The sequence below is a fragment of the Elephas maximus genome, chromosome 4 (genome assembly GCF_024166365.1).
Source record: "Elephas maximus indicus isolate mEleMax1 chromosome 4, mEleMax1 primary haplotype, whole genome shotgun sequence".
Taxonomy (NCBI): Eukaryota; Metazoa; Chordata; class Mammalia; order Proboscidea; family Elephantidae; genus Elephas; species Elephas maximus.
In genome coordinates this window covers 35287249-35293980 of record NC_064822.1, presented here as the reverse complement: position 1 = coordinate 35293980, position 6732 = coordinate 35287249, and positions in this window count along the sequence as shown.

The following is a 6732-nucleotide window of genomic DNA, read 5'->3' as shown; positions in this document are numbered from 1 at the left end:
GTGAAAGGATACTACCCTGATGCACACCCTTCCTGATTTTAAACCATTCCCTTGTTCTGTTCAAACAACTGTCTCTTGGTTATGTGCAGTTTCTTCATGAGCCCAGTTAAGGGTTCTGGAATTTTCATTCTTCACATTGTTATCCACAATTTATGATCCAATAGTCAATAAAACACAAGTAAATACCTACCTAGTATTCTCTGCTTTCAGCCAAGATCCATCTGATATCAACAATGATATCCCTTGTTCCACATCCTTTTCTGAATCCAGCTTGAATTTCTGGCAGTTCCCTATGTACTGCTATAACTGTTTTTGAATTACCTTCAGCAAAAATTTTACTTGCATGTCATATTAATGATATTGTTCAATGATTTCCACATTCTATTGGATCACCTTTCTTTAGAATGGGCACAAATATCTCTTCCAGTCAGTTGGCCAGGCAGCTGTCTTCCAAATTTCTTGGCATAGACAAGTGAGCACCTCCAGCACTGCATCAGCTTGTTGAAACATCTCAATTGATGTTCCCTCAATTCCCGGAGCCTTGTTTTTTGCCAGTGCATTCAGTGCAACTTGGACTTCTTCCTTCAACATCATTGGTTCTTGATCATATGGTACCTCCTGAAATGTTTGAATGTGGACCACTTCTTCTTGATACAATGACTCTGTGTATTCCTTCCATCTGCATTGGATGCTCCCTGTGTGGTTTAATAATTTGCCCATAGAATCCTTTAAAACTGCAACTTGAGCTTTGACGTTTTTCTTCAGTTCTTTCAGCTTGAGAAAGCTGAGCATGTTCTTTCCTGTTGGTTTTCTAACTCCAGATCTTTGCACATTTCATTGTAATACTTTACTTGTCTTTTCAAGCTGCCCTTTGAAATCTTCTGTTCAGCTTTTACTTCGTCATTTCTTCTATTTGCTTTAGCTACTCTATGTTCAACAGCAACTTTCAGAGTCTCTTCTGACATCTATTTTGCAAACATAGACAGGATTATTCTAAAATATATATGGGAAGGCAAAGGAACTAGAATAGCTAAAACAATTTTGATAAAGAACAAAATGGAGGAATCCATCAACCCAACTTTAAGACTCATTGTACAGCTAGAGTAATGAAGACTGTGTGGTGCTGGCAGTGGGATAGACACATAGATCCATGGAACGGAATAGAGTACCCAGAAATAAACCCCCCAAAAAACAAACCCACTGCCATCGAGTCGGTTCTATAGTCACAACTGATTTTTTTTACAATTGTGCAAAATCAATTGAATGGAGGAAGGACAGTGTTTTTGACAAATAGTGCTGGAGCAATTGGATGCTTAGGCAAAAACCTTGGATGTAACCTAAACCTTATATAAAAAGTAACTCAAAAAACATGCAAGAACCATACAGTCCAGCAATTGCACTCTTGTGTATTTATCCCAGAGAAATGAAAACTTACGTGCACACAAAAACCTGTACACGAATGTTCATAGCAGCTTTATTCATAACAGTAAAAAACTGGAAACAGCCAGATGTCTGTCAACGGGTGAATGGTTAAACAAACTGTCAGACATCCATACCATGGAATACTACCCAACAATAAAAAGGAATTAACCATTGATATATGCAACAAGTTGGATGAATCTCCGGAGAATTGTGGTGAGTGAAAAAGACAATCCCAAAAGGTTACATCTTGTATGATTCCATTTAAATAACATTCTTGAAATAACAAAATTATAGAAGTGGAAAACATATTAGTGACTGCCAAGGCTTAAGGATAAGGAAGGAGGGGAGAGAAGGAAAAAAGTGGATGTGGCTATGAAAGAGAAACATGAAGGATCCTTGTGGAGGTGGAAATGTTCTGTATCTTGATTGTATCAATGTCAATATCCTGGTTGGGATATTGTATATTTGCAAAATGTTACCTTGAGAAAAATTGAGTAAAGTGTATATAGAATCTGTGTTATTTCTTACAACTGAATGTGAATCTATAATTGTCTTGCAATAAAATCTACAATTATCTCAAAATAAAATTTCATAAAAAATAATTAAAATTTTAAAATTTGTGTTCAAATCAATAGTTCTCTTTCTATGTGATCTCCTCTATTGTCATATGTTTAGCAATCCTTTCTCATTTCAGTATCGATCAAATATTCCTCTTCCTTTCAATTGTTTAATTTTTTACGTTTTATTCAGACATTTATTTTGGTGTATATTATTTGAAAAAGCTCTAATTTTATTTTTTTCAAGTGGGAAATACTTTTTGAAACTATTTTTTTTAACCATTCTTAACCGTTTATTTTATTTTATTTTATTTAGATGCACTTGAATCCTTTTGCCAAGTTCAAAAAAGAAATTATTTGTGATTTTGTTTAGGATCCTTTAAACAAACGTATAATTAAGAAAGAATTAACATATCTTTACAATGTTTCATCTTCCATTCAGGAATGGGTTTCTCCATTTATTTATATTCTTCTGTATCGCTCAGCAAAGTTTTATGATTATATTTTTATCAGTCTATTTCTTGCTAGAACCATTGCTAAATGCAGTTGCTCTTGTAACTAGAATCTTAGTTCCCATTCAGGAGGCAGCAGATGCCCAGTTTTCTAGTTTATATAGACTCCTTGTTTCTAAACCAGGGATAAACAGTGGTAGAGGAAAGAAAGGGGAATCATTTATAGATTACTGATTATCATTTTCATCACCCTTGAACCTAAAAGAAATTCCTCCCTCATACTAGCACAAATGCGGCAGTCAGTCCTAAATTCAGCCTTCTTCTTTCCTCTTTCTTCATGGGTATTTTAGTAAAAATTTGCAAAAGGCTGCACCATGGGCGCTCTCCAAATGTCACTGTGAACTGAAGTTTTAGTTCTTCCTTTCTGTGCAGCCAGATTTTTCAGCCAGATTCCAAGGGACCCAAGGGTGCTTTCATACCACATGTATTTCACCCTGTAATCCATGATACCTTGACAGTGTTTGCCAAATGTTTTCCTAAAACCAAGAAACACTAGGTCTGTTACTCCCCGCTGACCTACTAACTCCGTAAAGTGCTTTAACAAAAGGAGATGAGGTTAGTCTGGCATGATTTGTCCTGAGTGGCTCCATGTCGTCTAGCAGTCAACACATTCCTTTCAAAGTGCTCATAAGACATCTGCTTAAAATTCATTCTACAATTTGACCAAACTCAGACCGAATTTACAAGTCTGTAGTTTCTGGGTCCCACCCCTTGTCACACTTGTGACATTTACTTGTCATCAGTTTTCTGTTACCTCTCTTGTTGTACATTATTTTTTAAAGATTACCAGTGGTGGCTCTGTGATATCTTCAGCACCCTGGGATGAAACCAGGACTTCAAACCAGTTCATTCTAGTTTGCACCCCTGCTGAGAATTTGCACTTCTAACAAGTTCCTAGGTGATGCTAATGATGGTGGCTAGAGACCAATTCTGAGAATCACTAGTAGAGCCAAAAAAAAAAACAAAAAACCAAGGCCATTGCCATCAAGTCGATTCTGACTCATAGCAGTGGTTCTCAAATTTTGTTATACGTAGGAATCATCTGGGAGATGATGTTAAAACATAGATCCTGATTTCGTATATCTAGGGTGGAAATGCAAATTCTCAGCAGGGGTTCAAACAGAAATGAACATGTTTGAAGCCCTGGATGAAATTTGGCTGCACCTGAAGACAAGAATGCATGACATGAATTAAGCCTTGCTCTTACTTTCCAATCATCTTGGGCTGCAATCCCTTCATTATATAGATGGTTCTGCTCTATTAGAGAAGTCTCTGGGTGTTGCAAATGGTTAAGTGCTCAGCCACTAACTGAAAGCTTGACAGTTCGAATAGACCCAGAAGCACCTCAGGAAAAAGGCCTGCCAATCTACTCTGCACACTTGGAATCGCCATGAGTCAACTCAATGACAACTGACTTACTCTGTTAGAATTCTGAGACTCTTCACAGAACCAACAGCTGTGGATGTTCTTGTCCTCGTCAGGAAAACTGTTTTAAACCAACACAGGAAGCACAGTGCTTCTGATGTGTGTTCAACAATTACATCCAGATTCATGGTGGCTTAGCTGACCACCTGGCCTTGATGCTTTTCCTGATTTCCTAGTTCCTGAGCCTTGTCACCTGCCTATTTCCTCTCATTGGACACCCCTATGCACCATGTCTATTTTGAATAACATGCCCAACTACGCAGTTTGGACTTCTAGACTTATATTTCATCACAACCACTGAGATGTTGCACTTCCCCTAATGCTCAACGTGGAACTGAAATTAAGACCTTAGGCCATGCATCCCTGACCTGTTTCTGGATGAGAAACAGCCAGTTCTTGAGTTTCTAAGCCACTCTACCTTGCGGTCTGCCCCTACAGCTGATATTGGCCCCGCTGCGACTTCTCATCATAAAGCACACATGGTACACACCACAGTCCTGACAGTGTTTCAGGCATCCTCCTCCGGGCTCCAACAGTCTCATTAGGAATTTGTCAAAGCCCATCCACTGCAGCACAAACCCCATAGCCTGAATACTTACTTGCTCTCTGGGCACACCCTGGGTCCCATGGCCTAGTGCTTAAACCATAACCCACATGTTATGGATTGAACTGTGTCCCCAAAAAAGATAGGTTGAAGTCTTAACCCCTGCACCTGTGACCTTATTCAGGGAACTGATGTTTTTCTTTATAGATGTTATTAACACAGTCATACTAGAGTAGAGTAGGTCCTAGTCCTAGTATGTTCTGAGTGGCATCTTTCTTATAAAAGAGGACAGACAGGGAAAGAGAGTCACATTCAGAGTCTGTAAGGACCTATGAGCCAAGCAACTCTAAGAAACACCCAGAGCTACAGAAGTTGAAAAAGACCAGGAAGGCTCTTCCCCTAGAGCTGACAGAGAGTGAGAGAGAGACAGAAGAGCCCCACTGACACCCTGAATTCAGACTTTGAGTCTCCAGAACTGTGAGAAAATGAATTTCTGTTTTTAAAACCACCCACTTTGTGGTATTTTGTTATGGCAGCCCTAGTAAACTAAAACACCACCCCCACCCACCCCCTCCTTCATCAGTTCAGCATTTGTCATAAGACTCTGTTGTGGGTTATCCACACTCAGCATGAACTGGACCCTACCATGTGTAGATAACTAACAAATGTTTACTGAAATGAATTGAGTAAACAATGACCTATTTACTATGCATTCACTTTTGGGAGTCTCTGTTAGTTTTGTAGCTGCCTGTTTTAAAAAGTATATGCATCTTTCCAAAACCAATGCCATCCTTGCTGAAAGAGGAACTTCATTACAGCTGATCTGTGCTGAGACGAAGCCCTTTCTCCCCACGTTCCCATGGAACTCCACAGGTCCCTTAAAACCCATTGCCATCAATTCTGACTCATAGAGCCCCTGTAGGACACAGTAGAACTGCCCCATGGAGTTACCAGTGAGCTCCTGGTGGATTTGAACGGCTGACCTTTTGGTTAGCAGCTGTAGCTCTTAACCACTATGCCACCTGGGTTTCCACACAGGCCCCTTAAGCTGGATGTAACTCAGACCCAGAATGTTCTAGGCAGCCTCAGAATCCTTTGGCTCAAGGTGCATTACCCTAGTGCCCAGCAACTGCCTAACCCACTTACAGAGGTCACACCACTTCTCTGGCAGGAGACACCAGATAGCATGCAGGAGGCTTACCTGTTTTGGGTCTCACAGGATGACAAGGAAAGGTACCAGAAGTCAGCCAATTCTAGATATGTATGAAAACATAGGAGCCAACACATTCTTGGCTAACCCCACATGACTGCTAAGCTCTGATGCACAGGACTCACATTTCATTCCAACATATGTGTTCACTGTGGGGACCAGCGTATTTAGCAATTTATGAACACCCCCATACATCCCCCCACCTCATCCACAGGTCAATCAAATGATCCCCAAGGCATCGCCAGGGAATTCTGGGTAAATATGAGCACTATGATTAATCTGTAGGATGTTAATAGCATCATTATTTATCAACTTTTACCATTAAGAATTTGAACAGTAGAAGGTAGAATGAACATTTCTTAATAATCACATTCCATCTATATCATAAGAAATTTGGTTTCTTAAAGACAATTTCCCAGCATTCTGGTTATTCACATATTCAATTTTAGCCAAATGTGTTGTAGCAAAAGGTATTCAGAAACAGTACACAGCTGCCCTCTTGTGTCACTTTCATATAATTAAATTTATTAGTGTTTACCAGTGATTCAATTAGCTGTGCACTTTTAAAGGTCACCATGTATCACTATACTTCTACTTCTGAAAGTAATATCCTACACGGTACTTTACACAATATGTGAAAAATATACCAAGTCTATCAACTTAAATGCAACTTATTGGCATAAACATCTAAATATTTTAAAATATACTTTGTCCAGATTCTCTCCTAATTCAAATACCCAGACATCATAACATGCTTTTGTATAATCTCATTATACTCAATTAATAATCTGTTCTGAGTGTGTGGATTTGCACTAATCCTTCACAACCAGCCACTCAGTGACTCCCTAGGAGATGAAACAGAAGCAAGTTATCTTTTATGACCACTTGGTCTCTGCTGTCATTTGTCAGGCACCTACTATGAGCTAAGCATTGTGCTGTTTTGTTTTTTTTGGGGGGGGAGGGTTGTTTTTTGTTTTTTAATGTAGTTTTTGTTAGCTGCCATGGAGCTGGCCTCCAGCTCATGGTGACCCCATTCCCAGCTGAATGAAATGTTGCCTCCCT